Source organism: Cynocephalus volans, chromosome 14 (assembly GCF_027409185.1).
Source record: "Cynocephalus volans isolate mCynVol1 chromosome 14, mCynVol1.pri, whole genome shotgun sequence".
In the NCBI taxonomy this organism is placed as follows: Eukaryota; Metazoa; Chordata; class Mammalia; order Dermoptera; family Cynocephalidae; genus Cynocephalus; species Cynocephalus volans.
In genome coordinates, this window is record NC_084473.1 from 70,589,901 (window position 1) to 70,607,709 (window position 17,809).

Sequence of the window (17,809 nt, forward strand, 5' to 3'; positions counted from 1 at the left end):
GTTGTCAGCACCCTGCTCTCTGAAGTGAGCTAACCGGCCATCCCTATGTAGGGATCCGAGCCCTTGGCCTTGGTGTTATCAATACCACACTCTCCCAAGTGAGCCACGGGACGGCCCCCATAATTTCAAAATATTTTGGTACACGTGATGCAACTTGTGTGCAGTTTGGGATATTTATGGTTGCAAGCAACAGAAATAGGCACTGAATAACTATACTAAAAAGTAAGCTATTAGGAGAATTTGGGGTAACGTATCAGTCAGGGTTCAGTCAGAGACGCAGAACCAGGAGAGAAGCAAAGCACCGGGGATTTGTCACAGGGATTTGATCTTGCCCAGCTGTGGGAGCTGGTGAAGTAGTCTCTGTAAGGCTCTCATTCTCAGGTCTGAGGCTGGAGCTTGTAGTCAGTGGGGCAGTTGGGGAGGGGAGATGGGTGTAAAGTGGGGAGAGCAAGAACACGCTGGAACCCACCAGCTGAAGACCAAATGGACAGACTGAAACTGTGCCTCTGGCCTTGGTGGCTCGCGTGTCCTACAGAAGTCAGGATCCTTCATCACAGAGCTAAACACGCATACCTGGCTCAGAAGTCAGAGGAGCTGAAGGAGGGTTCTGGGAAAGGTAGAGCAGTGCAGATCTGGCAGTTGTGAAGATTTAATGAGCAAATACATGTACGGGGCTTAGAACTGTGTTTGGCACACTCTCTGTGCTCAACACAAATTTAGTGATTATTTCCCCACACTGCTTCAGGATTTGTGGAAATGTGAGACACAGTCTCAGATCTTGAAGAACTTAAAATGTAGTGAAAGAGACAAGATCAACATATGGAAACAAGAGCCAACAACCTTGGCATTCACTGTTAAATTGTGCGATGCCACCACGCGTAGTAATCGAGAAGAGGGCCAGAGCAGTGCAGGAGGCTGGACCTAAGGAAGGCTTGACACAAGAGCTTGCCATGGTCTTGAGGGATGTGTGGACAGGCAGGGGAGATCGCCCGGAGTGAAGATGGCGGTGATGGGAGAGCGTGTGGCATGATGGGGAGAAAGAAGGCCCAGCAGAACAGAAAGCACACTGAGCACAGGGGCAGAGGCTGTGGCTGTGTTAGTAACGCCTTCCCGGGTTCAAGACACTGGGCACCGACTCCACTGGGTAATACAAAAACGGGAGGTGTGTGATGAGGCACAGGGATAAATTCGTTCTGGCGTGGCTGAGCCAAAGGTACAAAGCTCAAACTATGCCGCCAGGGCAGCGTCTCTCAGAGTCCTGGCCCTCTTTCTTCTGGGTCAACTGCGTTCTCAGGCAGGCTCTCCCACATGGTGACAAAAGGGACCAGGCATATATCATCCCAGCTGAGCAACCCTAATGGGCTGAGAGCACTTTTTCCCGAACAACTACAGAAAAAGTCTCAGGACAGAGGCCCCTTGGGTGGCTGGGCCATAGGTCCATCCCTGAGCTGATCGTAAAGGTCAGGGAGAATGAGTGCTCCCATTACTCAGGCCCAATCCTCTGCCTGCAAATTCCAGACAACACGGGAGCAGTGGGGTGGTTCCCACAGCCAACTCAAGCTGAGCATGCCGCACAGCAGGTGCCTTCAGAGGGCTCCGTCCCAGTCCTGCCCCTCATGAGCTCGAGGGCCCTGGACACGTCGTTCAGCCTCTGCAGGCCTGTCCCTGTAACCTGTGAGATGGGCAGTAGAGAATCTGCCAGTCTAATGGGGTATGGTATGCATAAGCCTCTCAAAGGCAGATACAGCCTCCCTCAAATCTAAAGGTCCATTGTTAAAAGGAGACCAGCCGGATAAGAGAGAAGAATTAAAGCAAATTCATGGGAAAGAGTCACCAGCATGAGTGTGAGCAGAAACCACAGTCCTTAACGGCAGGGGACTATGCACCCATGAGGTGCTGCGAGGCAATTCTTCGATGTTGGATACTAGGGCATACATTGCCAAAAAATAAATAACTTGCAAAAGAGTCAACATGGTAACAACTGTGGGCCTCAGCCGACAGAGACTCTCATCATTAAACAGCAGGGGAGACCAGGCTCCAGTTGCGGGCCCTGGGCCCTCCCTGTCCTCACGGTTCTGTTATGGGCATCCTGGTAAAGTGAGGAGAAAAATGGGACATGTTAAATAGTCCAACCTGCATTGGGAGAGGCCGCTCTGAACAGGGCTGGTCCCTTGGGCTGGACTGTAAAGCACAAGCCCCAGTGAGGCCTCAGTCTGGTAACCCAACCCTGTTGCTGGTCCCCAGGGAGGGCGGATTTCTGAAGTCAAGTTGGAAGACAATATAAGCCCAATGAGTCATGCCCCCAGCAGCAGCCGTGAGGACTGCTCAGCACACAGCAGGCAAAGTCTCTAAGAGAAGCCATTCAGATGCATGTTCTGGTGGTGCCCCTCACCCAGAGTGACCACTTGTCCTGGGGTGATGCTGGTCTTTCAGTGCAAAGACCAGAGAAAAATGCCAGGGAAACCAGGATGAGTTGGTTACACCGATGGGCTGAGTTGTCCTCTGACCTCTGGGGAGACTACCAGGGGAGGCTCACAAGTGTGGGGGGCGGGCAGGGGGGAAGAAATGGGGCCAATTTGGACCTTGCCTGCCCACGCTTTGGCGGCATTTGATAAGGAGAGAAGCCAAGTTGTCTGCCCTCTAGTGGTTCGTCATGTGCTGCAAAGCAGGTGACACTATCTTTGTCATCAAATACGGAAGACTTGCAAGGTAAGAGAGATAAATGTTCTATAGCACATTAGAGGGGAAGAAAGAATGCTGCCCTCTGATGATGGCCTGAAAAGCAGGGGCTCCCAACGAAGAAAAGGAGGAAAAGCAATAATGAAATGTTGTGATGGAGGGAGAGGTGGAGGCTCAGGACCCTTCTTTGAGGCACAGAGCTTGCCATATTACTATAGTCAATAAATTCAGAGTCAGCTAACCTTTTCTGATAATCTGCTGTGCACCAGAGGAATTACCATACCCTTTTGTATTTATTACAGCTTTGGAAAGCAAAGTTTATTATCCCCATTCTACTGAAGGGAAAACCAAGGCTCAGAGCAGTTAAGTGAATTGCCTGAAGGAACGGAGCTAGAATGTAGAAGGTCCAGGATCCCTGCAGTTCTGGTTTCATACCTGGTGTTCCTTCTACAGCAGGCTAAGTGACTCAGGTATTGATGATGCATTCCTCATACAGAGATCCCCTGGGTTTGATTGATTTCAGCAAATTTTGCCAACTTGGTTCCCTTTCGACAAGTTCTACAGGACATCATAGAGATTAAAAGGAATTTTGTTTGCTGTCTTTACCAGAAAAGAGTAGGATTTGGTTTGGGACTCAGAACTTACCTGTCAGGCACTGTCTGCAACACCTGTCACCAGTAGTGTGGGTGTTCCTGGCGTGGAGTAGGAGAGGGCCCTGGGGAAGTAGGTGAGGGGCCATTACAATGGGCTGGTCCGAAGGATCCTGCGAGGGGAACATGAGGAGAATCACTCTTGCCTGGTACCTCACCAGGGACAGGAGCAGGCTCAACTGCCAATAATGGCCCTTCATCGTTGGAAGCCTATAGTCATCACATTTATTCAATTGCACATATGGATCGTTAGGCTAAACAAATCATAACTTAGAACAATAACCTCTCAATTATGCTCCTGGTATTCATCCTGTAATCCAATGGTCGAATTGAAAAAGTGTATATAGTCAAACCAATACGAAGTACATTGATTTGATAGGAGTTTTGGATTACTAATTCGACAATTTTTTATTCCATAGAACTGTTACGTTTTTCATCACATAGGCCTTCTCTTAAAGTGGGCTGAAGGGTTATTCTGGAAAATTTCTGAGACTGACGTAAAACCTGCTTTAAGTACAAGAAGCTATGTGGATGCTGCGAGAAGCCATTTGGCTTTCTGTATGCACTGCACTGTGAGAGTGTGTGTGTGCGTGTGTGTGCACTCCCGTGCATATGTGTATTTGTGCAGGCTAGTTTCCTTAAGTGATCTTAGCCAAAGGTGAAAGTTTAACATTTGTTCTATTAGGCCTATGGACTGAGGACACCATTTGGGAAAGAAGGGGTGGGGAGTTAGTGTACAAGGCCACATTCCTGGTTGCACTGACCATCCAAGAAGGACAGCTGACTCGGGAATGGGCAAGGGCACGGTGGTGACAGTCCATAGCACATGATGGGGCTCACAGCAAGCACTCAGCAAGACTGGTTTATTGGTGAAATGGTTTAAAGGAGCACTGTGTCATTGAGGAATTGCATGCAGCTGCATGTGACACGGATCCAGAAATTAATGGGTTTCTACTCTCATGGTATGAAAGTCAAGAGGTATGTGGTCTAAAGTTGTATAGTGGCTCTCCCTGATTCAGCCTCCTCATTCTTTCTTCTCCACATCACTAGGGCATGGTTTCTGCACTCAAGATCACTTCATGGTCTAAGGTGACTGCTGGAGCACCAGCCATTAAACCACTATGCATGTTTGAAGAAGGAATAATGGTAGAAGGGCAGAAAATGGCATATCTCCCAATAAGCAGTATCCCAGGATGCCCCAATAATGCCTGCACTCACACTGCAGTTGCCAGCAGAGAGTCCCGTGGCCACACTTAGCTCAAAGTGAGGCTATGAAATGTTGTCTTTGGCTAGGCATGGGCACCACTCTCAAACAACATAGGGATTATCTTACTAAGGAAAATGGATATTAAGTCAGCATTAGTAGTCCCGATCCCAAATACATTACATTAGCATGGCTTTTGGGGGAGACAAGTTGGCAACATCCATCAAAGTGTTAAATATTCACACCCTTGAAACCAATGAATTTATTTTTAGAGATCCTTTCTATAGATTGACTCACACACGTGTACACACATGCACATATGTATGTTTATTACAGCACAGCAGTGTTTATAATATCCAAAAATTGGAAACAACCTAAATGATTAGCATAGCCAAACTGTTCAATAAACTGTGATATATAACCACGGAATACTATTCAGGTATGAAAGAAGAATGAGGTGACTATAAGTCCTGAGATGCAGTATGCTACATTATTGAACAAAAAAGGAATTTGCAGAGTGATAAGTATAATATTATACCATTAATACAATTTTATGACACATCCCTGGAAATGCATCAGAATCTTTGGAGATAGAGAAATGAGCCTGTGTAATCTGAAAGAGCTCCCAGAAACTCTTTAAAAGAGAGCATCACAGTTAATGACCATGACATGAACCCCCGGTACAAATAAGTAAATGGAGGCTATGGTCAGAGAAAGTGGTTCCAATCTGGGTTTTAGAAGGGTTCTGCTTTGGGGCCGGCCCATGGCTCACTTGGAACAGTGTGGTGCTGATAACACCAAGGCCATGGGTTCGGATCCCTACATAGGGATGGCTGGTTAGATCAGTTGGGAGAGTGTGGTGCTGACAACACCAAGCCAAGGGTTAAGATCCCCTTACCGGTCATCTCTAAGGAGGAAAAAAAAAAAAAAATGGTGTCTGGTTGAATGGTGAACAAGATAGTACTCTGAAGTAATACTCCACTACAATGGCATTAAATTCATATTATAACATGTTTTTAAATACACTGCGCTCTTACAAGAAACAAAAGGAATTTTAAATGACAATAAAACAACAGCATGCGAACATGCACAGTGAAGTAATGCTAGAATCAAGAGAGGTAAGCAACCACAAAGCTTGAAGAATAAATGCCAATGTCAGCCATAAGTGCAGAAATAGGAACTTAAGCTCTGAGCCTGCCACCAGGGCCTTTGACCGCATTAAGGAACCTAAAGCTCTCCTTTGTTGGTAGTACACGTCACTCCAGGAATAAGTCAATGAAAATCCCTTTTGGAGAAAGGTGTCATTAATTCAAACATTCAGGATTCCCATAGATTATGTAAAACCAAATGAAAGATCACAACAAAAAATCACCAGACACACAAGGAAACATGACAATGATTATATCAGTTACGTCCGTGTTTACATTCACATGGCAGAAAAAAACAAATAATGGTGGCTTAGATGTACACGGTTTCATTTGTTTTCATGTAAAAGGAGTCAGGAAGTATCCAGGTATCCAGGGCAAGTTCATCACAAAGTTTTCAGGGACCTATTTCCACACAGTTCACAAATCCTCCCAGATCTACGTTAGGACCCTTGTTCTTGTGATCCAACATGGTGGCTAGTTTTCCAGATGTCCATATCCAGATCAGCTGTGGAAGGAAAGGGATGAAGAGCCTATTTTCTGTATAAATATATTCTGGAACTTGCATTCAGTACCTCAATTTACAACTCATTGGCAAAATTTTAATCCCAACGGTCATATGTAGATGTCCAAAAAATGGTAATTTTAACTAGTCAGCAGTAAGTCTGACTAAACATTAGTATTTTCATTCCTAGGAAGAGAAGGGTGGAATGGATACTTGTTGGCAACCAGCAGTCTTTGACACAAGGAGTGTGTGCTGGGCCAAATAATGGACCCACAAATTATCCAGGTCCTAATCCCTGGATCCTGTGAATGTCACCTTATACGACAAGAGGAACTTTGCAGATGTGACTAAGTTAAGGATCTGGAGGTGGGAAGATTATCCAGATGGGTCCTAGATATAGTCACAAATGTCCTTACAAGAGGGAAGAAGAGGAGACATGACTAAATGAGTAGGAGATGTGATGATGAAAACAAGAAGTTGGGGCATGAAGTGATATAAGGAAGGGGCCATGAGCCAAGGATCGAGGGCAGCCTCTAGGAGCTAGAAAGGGCAAGCAAACAGACTGTCCCCTCCAGCCTCCAGAGGGACCAGCCCTTCCAATACCTTGACTTTGGCTCAGTGCTTTTGGACTTCTGGCTTCCAGAACTATATGAGGATAAGTTTGTGTTGTCTTCAGTCACCAATTTTGTGGTAATTTGCTATAGCTGTCATAGAAAACTAATACATGTTGAGAGTCAGCAGAAAAAAAAACAGATATAGAATGCCCAACCCCCACTCACCGCACCTCCCCGGAGAGACTCAGACGCTGTAATTATCAGAAACTAAACAGTTTAAAGAAAATATAATGACAACTCAAAGATAAAAAATATTCACTTAAAAAATATGCATAAAAGAGACTATAAAAAATGACCTGGAAAATCAGAAATAAAGCCTATATTCTGACTTGAAATGAAATGAAAACTTATATTTAGATATTAATAACACAATGGATGGGTTAAACAATAGGTTAGAAACAGCTGAAAAGAGAATTAGTGAACTATGGAAAAGAGCTGGAGAAACTATTCATAGTATTGAATGGAGACATGGGAAAATAGAAAGTATGACAGAGAAGTTGAGCAGTATGGAAGACAGAATGAACTCATGGAGGAAAGACAATATTTGAAGTGATTGTGGATTATAATTTTCCAAATACGATGAAAGCCATGAATTCACAGCTATAGGGAGACCCACATATACTAAGCAGACCAAAAACTTCCACATCTAGACATGTCTTTACACGATACTACAAGATACCAAAGACCGAGAGAAGTAGTAAGAATAGTCAGAGAGAAAGTATCACCTACAAAAAGACATGTTGGCTGACAATAGACTTCGCAACAACAAGGGAAACCCGGACAACAGAATAATATATTCAGACTGATTAACATATTGTCAAAATAGAGTTTTGTCCCTGGAAAAGGTATTTTTTCCAAGAACAAGGGCTAAAGAAAGACATCTTCAGAGAAGCGAACAATGAGAGAATTTACAACCAATGGTATTTAACTAAATGAACTTCTAAAAGATATAATTCAAGAAGAAGAAAAATTATCCCAGTAGAAAGGTCAGAAATATAAGCAGGAATGATAAATAGAAATAGCTGACAAACATGAAGGTTAAACTGAAGTAAATGTAAACAAACATTGTCTGAATATGATTTATAACAAAAATAATAATAACGTACCAGTACAAATTGAAACCAAATTAGGTACCATTTTACACCCACTAACTTAGCAAGCACTAAGAAGCCTGACAATACCTACTGCTGGGCAAGATGTGGAAAAACAAGGACGGCAACACATGGCTGAAGGGGGTGAACTGGCACAAGTTCTGTGGAAAACAATCTGATACCGTCTCATAGAATCCACTCGCTCTATCGCCCTGCAATACCCTAGAGAAAATCTTGCACTTGTAGGCCTGGTGACAAGTTCAAGAATGTTTATAGCAGCATTGTTTGTAACAGCAAAAACTGGAAACAGCCAAAATGATCCTTAATAGGAGCATATACAAATATATAAATTGTGGCCTATTTATACAGATGGAGCCCAACAGGAGAAATGATGGAAGTACAGCTAACTGAAGACAATGTAGATGGATTTCACAAACAGAGCGTTGAATACAAAAAAGGTAAGTCACAGAGATTGCATATAGAAGATTGACCCCCATTTCTTAAAAGCCCAAAAGCCAAATTAAAACTATAATTTCAAGGATATTTACCTATATGGTAAAAGCTATTTTATAAAATCAAGTGAATAATAAACACAAACTCCAGGATGATGGTTTCTGCTGGGGGAAGAAAGGAGATGGGATGCATAGAAAGAAGCATGTAGGTCACTTCGAAGATATTGTTAGGGACAGCTGAGTTGCATGTGTCTTCACGGGTGTTCATATTGTTAATATGCTCCGTAACATATATGTTTTACTTACATATACATTGTATATGTCAAGTATTACATAATCACACACAAAAAATAGTGTGGATTGTGAGGCTGGCTTCCACATCAAATTGTCTGTGTATCACTCCTGGCATTACGCCTTAACTGATGGTGTAACTTTGGGTAAATCACTTACCCCCTTTAAGCCTCAGTATTTTCATCCTTAAAATGGGGGCAATAATAGTTCCTATTTCATAGAGTTGTTATGAGGCTTATAGAAGATAATGCACATAGAGCACACAGTACGTGCTCAGTAAATGTAAGGAGCAATTATTACTATCACTTTTACTTCTGGACTTACTCTCCCACTGGTCACTCCTCAATCAAGGCCATTGATTAGCATCAGTCAGGATGTCAATCCACTCATCTTCATCTCCAACTCCCCGGTGTACCTCACTTTTTTTTGCCTTCAGCCTTACCTTTTCCCCTCCACTCCCACCCCCCAAATAACCTCACGAGTAGCATGACAAGCACCCAGGGCCTCTCTGACAAAGCACTTAAAAGCACAGATATGGATGCCAAGAAGGGGATCCTCAGCATGAAGCGACCAAATCTTCCTTGCTTTAGGGCCTGGCAGATGTGGCTTTTGCTTCAGACTGTGTCTGGATGGTTTTCTTTGGTCCTCCACGAAACTCTGAGTAAGTGGTGTCTAAGTGATGCTTCCATAGGGCTCCAGCAGGGACATTCAAGCCTGATGAAACTAAACCAAGAGACGTCCCTCTAGGAAGATTTGGATGCTCAAGGGGTCTGAATGGGTTGTGAAAATGCCTCCTCTGGAACTGAGGTTCCCAAGGAACAATGGCTGAACAATTGGTTAAGGCATTCTGGCAAACTCTCCAAGAATCCTGGCAGCAAAATCTTGTGCCCTCGAGAATGGAGAAAAATAAATACAAAGTCGCCTCTCATCCCACTTTTCTTCTTTTTTTTAGAGCCCGTACAGCAAAGCCTGATGTCCTCGGGCTCAGGAACTGGGCGTTTTGCAGCATGTTTGGGAGTGTTTCCTTTTGTGTGCTCCAGAATTGCAGTTGCCTTACTTGGCTGGAAACAAAGACATACAGAGAAGCTCATATCTAGCTGCCTTCACTCTCCTCCAAAGCCCTAGCTCCCAGTACGTACAATCCACAGTGTGACGCCTAATGTGGTTCTTCTGTGCATTGCTGCTGGCTCCCATCCTTTTCTCGGGCTTATGTCTTCTCTGCCTGCTGTCATTGGGTCATGTAATGCACAGATCTGTGTCCCCCTGAAAAAGATATGTTGTAGTCCGAACACTCGGTACCTCGGGATGTGACCTATTTGGAAGTAGAGCCATGATGGAGTAATCAAGTTAAAATGAGGTCACTAGGCTGGCCTCTAATCCCATATGACCGGTGTCCCTCTACAAAGGGGAAATGTGTACACAGAAACAGACAAGCACAGAGGGGAGACAATGTGAAGACAGACAGGAGGAAGACTGCCCTGTGATTATGGAGGAAGGGATGAATGCCTAAGGCTCCCAGAAGCTAGGAAAGATGCAGAAATGTCCTATCCCCAGCATCTGCACAGTGAGCACAGCACTGCCTACTACCTCTGTTTGGACTTCTGGCCCCCAGAACTGTGAGACAACACATTTCTGTTGTTTGAAGCTATCCAGTTTGTGGCACTTTGTTATAGCAGCCCTAGGAAACTAATACAGAACTCCATTTGCAGGTATTTAGATTCCTGTGCCAGTGCTAGAGATCATAACATGGCAGGGTTAGGAGGTAGGTCAGATCTGAAATTTGATAACTCAGTCACAATGATGCTGGTGACGATGATGATAAAACAACCTCATAACCCTTACTGAGCATTTGCAAATACCGCTGTGCTAAGGGATTTTGCATGAACTACCTGTATTAGGGATCTCTAGAGAAACAGACCAACAGGATGGATGTATATTATATACGTACAATATATATTATGTATATAATATATGATATAAACAAAATATATTATGTGCAAGTGTACTTCAACAAGTTCAGGGAAAGATAGAACTGAAAGATAATACAAATCTTTCCGTGAACTTGTTGACATACCCTTCAATAGTATACGTATTACAGTATATGAATCAGTCAATCCTCACAATCCTATGAGTTAGGTACTATCATCAGCCCTATTTTGTGCATGAGGAAACAAAGGCCAAACGTTTAAGTAGCTTGCCTGAGGCCACCCAGCTCTAAAGCGGTCAAGCCGAGATTCAAACCAGCAAATCTGGCATCAGCGCTCATGTCCGTGGCCCAGTACGGTGTGAGGACCATCAAAGGTGTTGGATTGCACTTGGTATTTTTCTCAAGATCTGGAGTGGGGCCCAGAAGTCTGCATTTTTAACCAAGTGGTTCTATAGGGTGTTTGCAAAGCAGGGAATTAGAGGATAAACTTATTCTTAAGCGGTGTGTTAAAAATGACCTTTTCAAACATTGGGCTAAAAGTGTTTTTAGATGAAATAATCTCTAAATTAAAGCAAAGGATCCAATTGTTAATCTGAAAAACAATCAATTAATACATTTCAGAAAGTCTGAAGGGTATTCAGAAGGTCTGGAAAACATGTGGAAAATAGAGTACCTTTCTCAAATTAAAAATAGTCCCATTGCTGTATGTTTAGACATATTTCACCTGAAAACATACTCAGCCTATTCTCTGAAGAACGAACTAACATATTGTTTAAAAGCTTACCCTGTTATTCCCAGTCTGCAGACACCTTGTATTTCATGTGCTCTCAGTCCACACCCTTCGAGAAATGTTGCATTGATTTTCATTCCCTCATGGCCCAGTCTACAAGTGGAGCCCCCGGAGTGAGGCTGCCCACACCTAGGCCTGTTGTTACAGAGGATGGGGGAGAACCCCAAAGGGGAGACCCTGGAACAAGATAAAACGTGATCGACTGTGCTGCTAAATGGAATCGAGAGTATCTCGATTACTCTTTATGTAGGAGGAGAATTAATTACTACCTGACCCAGATTTCATTTTTCCCTGTCCCCTCACCCAGCTCCACGTTTTCTTATTACCTTCTAAGATACTCTAAATACTATAGCTATATACTTGTTTTTTCGTTCTATTTAGTGAGCTCCACAAAGCAGGGATCTTGGTCTTTTTGGTTTGCTCATGTATCATAAGTGACCAGAACAAGGCTGCCACATAGTAAGCACTCAATAAATAGGTGTTGAATGAATAAACAGACGAGCAGTTTGTGTATTCCAAGGAGCGCAAACCCAGGGAGGAGGCACATTTACTGGGAAGGTAGCAAAGTCCTTCCCTCACTTGCACAGACCCTTCCAAAGAATCCTACTTTGGATTGTCAATTTTCTATTCATAAAGATGGTCTGCCAATTCTACATGCTTCCAGTTCACAAAACCTGGATAGGTAGGCAGGGTCTCATAAAATCAAACATAGAGCAACCATATGACCTAGCAATTACACTCCTAGCTACGTAGCTAAAAGAAATGGAAGCAAGGTTTGAAACATATATTTGTATACCACTGTTCACAGCGGCATTATTCACAGTCGCCAAAAGGTGGAAACAAGCCTACTGCCCATCAATAGATGAACGGATAAATAAAATATGTTATATGCACACAATGGAATACTATTCAGCCATAAAAAGGAACATTTCATACATGCTATAACTTGAATAAATCTTAGAAACACACCTACTGAAAGAAGCCAGACACACAAGAGAAAATATTGTATGATTCCTCTTCAATGAGGTACCTAGAACAGGCAAATTCATAGAGAGCAAAAGTAGACTAGAGGATACCAGGGCCCAGGGAGAAGGGAGAATGACAGTTTGATGGTTACACAGCTTTTGTCAGGGATGGTGAAAAAGTCCTGGGTATAGACAGTAGTGATGGTTACACAACATTGTGAATGGTTTTAATGCCAATGAATGGTACCCTTATGAACGACTATACTGATAAATATCATTATGGATGCTTTACCACAATAAAAAAGGACAAGAGAGACAATGAACTCAAGTTTTAATTCTTCCTTTTTTGAGCCTCAGTTTTATCAAAAACAGCAAAAACTGTTTGTTAATTGTAATCATCTCTCTTCTGACTTTAGTGCAGAATAAGTACCCAATAGGAGACATTAATACTGCTGCTATTTCATCAGCATAGGATTATTGTGAAGATTAACTAAATTAATACGTGTGAAAGTACTTTTTAAATGGCAAACTGCTATACAAATACAAGTGCTAAGAAACATTAGGTGTTACTGTTCCAAAGGCCATGAAACTGGTCAGGAGGATAATTCTTTCCCACTGATACACCACATGGGGCCAGCAGAATACATAGGTTTCCTTATTATATGAAAAGATATTAGGAAATGAAAGCATAAAATTTAGAGGACAAGTGTCTTTTATTTACCATGATGCTTACATATGCTCAGGCAACTGCTTGAAATAAGTGCTAAAGACATACAACGTATTCTTTTCTTTCCTTTCAGGCCACTACTAGTCTTACTAAATCTACTGCATTTTCAAAATAATGAATGTGGACGCTAATAAAATTTCTTAACCACACCCACAGCCTACTGACAAATATTATACCTCAATTCATGTCTCCATTCTCATTTAAGTCAGCAATTAAAAATATTTAATTAAGGAAACCATTTGGTTCGCTTATTAAAATTATCACCCAGGAAAGAAGGCCGGCCTTAACATTAGCACAAGATGACAACTTCTGAATTACTGCTGAATTACCATGAATTTTTTTAGTATTAGAATGAAGAAAGTTCTTTTCAATGAAGGGTTCTGTTTACCTCTGGCTTATAATACCGTTGAGTATATGTTAAATCAATTATCAGTCCTAGTTCTTCATTTGGTTCTCGGGTTTTGTTAAAACGATTCAAAGGGGAAAAGCGTTCTTCTGGAGCAAGTTTCTCTTCAAAACTCTGTCAAAGAGAACGAAATAAGAAAGAGCAAATTTGTGCTTAAAATCCTGTGTTATATTATACATTTATTCAAGCCCTGTGATGCTAACTTACAATGGGTTTTGAAGGAAAGTTTCTACTCTTCTGGAATGAAGAAGCTACATGACAATCCTTTCATCCAGTAAGACCAGAAGGAAGAAAATAAGCTCAATTCTACGCATTTATTTCTATGCTTATTTATTTCCTGTTGGTCTCCTAACCAGACTGTAAATTCCCAGAAGGCAAGAATCACACTGACTTTGTTCACCACTGTATGTCCAGCTAACAACTGGACTGCCCATCATATCTAGTGCTTCTAAATATTTCTTAAATGTCTACATGTATGAAGGATGGCTTTTATTGCGAAATATTCTTTTGTATATGTGGCTTATTTTTGGACTTTGTACTCTGTTCTATGGATCTGTCTGGCTATTCAAGGGCCAGCAACATCACTTTTTTTTTTTTTAATTAATAGACTTTAGTGTTTAGAGCAGTTTTAGGTTCACAGCAAAACTCAGCCAAAGGACAGACTGTACTTTCCCTCCGGGACCATCAGCATTTCACCCAGTGTGGTCCGTTTGTTACAATCGATGAACCAACTCTGACACATCACTATCAACCAAAGCGCATAGTTTGTTTTACCTAAGGTTCACTCTGTGTTATATATTCTATGGGTTTTGACCAATACAGGTGGTCTTCAAAAAATTCATGGAAGGATTCACATTACCTTTTAATTCAACTTTTTCACCATCTTATCCAAGTATCCTCTTCTACAATGACACGTATCCACCCTTCCTTTTTGTATCACACACAGTAGTTTCACTGCCCTGAAAATCCCCTGTGCTTCAACAACACACTTTTAATATGATTTAATATCTGGTAGGGCTAGAGGACTCCCCACTCCACCTCCATTATTCTTTTTCAGACTTTTCCTGGCTATTGATGTTTATTTTTCTATGAGTTTAAGAACCTGCCTGACTCAGAAAATTCCTATTGACATGATGTTATACTTATAAATTAACTTGGGAAGACTTCTCAGATTTGACGGTGAGTCTTCCACATCATATTGTAAAAGTTCTGAAGAGTAAATTGCTTAAAAGGCCATCTCTTCAGCCTGTTTCTTGCATAGACGTGGAGCTGATGGATCAATTATCGTCTCCATCTATTTGAATAATAACTAACATTAGATAGCTAATTTAAGTCATAAACTCTTTAGTAGATTATATTTTATCTATGAATTTCATTTCAGTAAGGGGGATTACAAAGTATCTGCTATAAAAAGGGAAGATGGAGGGTGAGAGGGTTGAGAACCAGTGTTCCACATGGTTAATTCAGATTTCTGAAAGAATACTGAATCAACTTTTGCTTACCTTTTGCAAAGGAACTTGGAAAGCAATGAACCGAGTCCCAGGCATCCGCTGTCCAACTGGGAGATAGTCTTTCCTCCTATTAGATATATTTTTTATTAGCCAAATTGTATGACAGCCTTGTCTCCCTGCAGAGAATGAAGAATCCTTGAAAATGGGAATCACGGCCCACACAGCATGTCCCCGCTTTTCTCTGTTGTGCATTTTGCTATTCCACTTATTCAATCCCACCTAGTAACAACCCAGACTTTCCTTCTTCCTGTTTCTCCATCTTGAAAACAGATACAAGGCAACAAAACAGTGCGAGATTCCCCCAAATAAAGCATAGTTAAAACCGAAGATGGCCAGAACTTCTGTATCCCTGACAAAACTTGGCCCAGTACCAAATGCTAAGAAAGCATTAATTATACATTGACTGAAAGAGTTTAAATTCAGTTCTTTGACTTCACAGTTTATTTTTGGTCTTCACACAACTGATGCCATTAAATTCAACCAGTAGGGAAGTCTGAGTTCCTATTTTAAGAGAAAACTTGATAGAAAGGGCTGTGAACTCCAGGTGTCACAGTGAAAAGTAATATTTGAGTTGACTTCTGTGGGATGAGTTTTAATTAACTAGGGTTAATACAGTATATCTGCAGCACAGAAAGTGAGGAGAAGAGTGGAAAGAGATGGGGATGGAAAAGCAGACAGGATCCCACACCATGCAGAACCTTATATTACAGATATCGAGAAGGAGTTTCTTTCTATTCTTAAAACAATGTTTTTGAGCAATGTTTATGAGCAATATTCCGATTACAATTCAATTTCAGTTTTTAACAATTACGTATTAAAAAAATTTCCTGTGTGAAGAATGGATTGAAAGGAAACAAGTAGATGAATGGACACTAATTAGGACCCAACTGCAATAGGTCAGGCAAAACGTGTGTTGAGGAGCTGATAGAGAGAAGTTGAGAGATTCAAAAGACACTCTGGAAATAGAAGGAGGCATGAGATGAGGGAGAGGAAGGTCTCAAGGAGTAAACACAGTTCACTTCACAAAGTCCCCAAATGAACCGTCTGCACGTACAGAGGAAGGTATCTCTGCTGACACCTGTTTGGAAGCAACAGTATGCACTTTGTGTTTCTGGAAACAGTACAAACCTACCTTCCATGTAAGATCTCAGGGCGGTACTGGTGGGTTCCTTTTCTCAAACTTCTATCTTATTACTCACTTTCTCTGTGCCAATATAACACAGCTTGGGGAATTGAGGGAGGTTCCATTTTGGTAATTAAGGAGTGTTCCCAACACTAACAGTTCCGCCTTAAAGCAGTCCTTCCGTACTCTCACTGACCAGCAATGGCCGGAGCCTCGCTTTTAAAAGAATGGGGGGTAGGGGGGAAATCACAGACACTGTCCCTTTCAGCGACTGCGGGTGGCGCAGCGAGAGGGTCACTGACTCTAAGGGTCAAGGGTCGGAAGGGGCGGATGGGCCGAGCGCGCGGCAGTGACAGTGAGAGGCGGCGACTGCCAGACCTGCAGCCCAGGCCGGAAGCTACCGGCTGGAAGGGCCATGCCCAAGCCCCAGCGCGTATTACCTTTCGGGGATGTGGTTTCCAACCGCGCCCTTCTTCTTAGCCGAGGAGCGTCCAGAAAAGTGGCGTCCCAGACCCCAGCCACCCAAGATGCCGCCCACCCGATACCAAGAGGGTCAAAGCGGCCAGCCCGGCGCACTCGGTGACAGAACAAGTTCCCAGAGCGAAGGCGCCTCCGCAGCAAACACGCAGCGCCCCGGCGCCCGCCTCTGCGCATGCGCCACCGCCCGTCTCGCCGGCCTCACCAGGCCGCTTACCGAGGCGCTTGGTTTGTAAACAGGGCTTTGCTGGCTACAGCGCCCTCCTTAGCCGACAGCCGGTACTACAGGTCGATGAGTTCGTGTCTGCGCCCTTCAGAGTTCAAAACAGGACATGGGATGGAAAGCCAAGTCCTCCTGCTACCAATCCCTCGTGTGTTCCCCCAGATGTTTCCAAGTGCTTCCATTCACATTTTGAATATTGTGTCTCTTTACTTTCACACATATGTATATCCCCTATTTTTATACAAAAGCAGCATGCTATGCATATTCAATACATCTTGAACACGGATGATCCCGGTCAATTTGTATGCACCCCATTCAATTTTTTAATGGCCGTACAGCGTTTGATTGATTATAAGTAACATGATTAAAAGTATCATAATTTACTTAACCAGTCTAATATTGGTGGACCTTTAGTTGTTTTGCGGTTGTTACTGTTTTGTCTTCTGTTACAGACGATGCTGCAACGTGAACATCCTTGTACATATATACAACTATCTCTAAGTTCCTAGAATTAGAATTGCTGCAATGGAACATATACAAACTTGAAATTTTGAACGATTCTGCCTAATTACCCTTTAAAAATACTGTAGCAATGTACACTGCCTTTCACACCCTAACTGTTACTGGGTTCCTATCACATGCCAGGTATCATGCTAGAGGTGACAGCATGTATTTACATTTTAGGAATACCAAAACATAACAGAGAGAGATAAGAGTGGAGCTCAAGTCCAAGATTTCCACCCAGTACCAAGCATAGGAATCTGTACCTGTTAGAAAAACTCTGACATCTGCTACAAGTGGAACAGCAAAGGACAGCATGTCCTACAGTAGTTCTGAAGACAGAATAGACTACTAAATTCCAGATTAAACTGTAGCTAATTATAATAACAATTTTTAGTTTCCAATTTCTGAAAGTACTTTACATGCATTGTTAGTAATCTTCACAACCATTTTAGGGCTGGGTAAACTAAGGGTCAGAGAAGTCAATGTTATTGAATAAATGAATGAATGAATGAATGACTGAATGAA

At 42.5% G+C, this 17,809-nt stretch overlaps 1 long non-coding RNA gene across 1 annotated transcript in view; it reads right to left on the minus strand.

Moving 5' to 3' along the window:
- LOC134363070 (uncharacterized) overlaps positions 1 to 16,717 on the minus strand; it is a 72,167-nt gene extending 55,450 nt beyond the window's left edge. The window contains exon 1 of the long non-coding RNA XR_010021682.1: positions 16,521 to 16,717. This is a non-coding gene — a long non-coding RNA (uncharacterized LOC134363070). The remainder of the gene's footprint in view (positions 1 to 16,520) is intronic.
- Between the last annotated feature and the right edge of the window lie 1,092 nt (positions 16,718 to 17,809).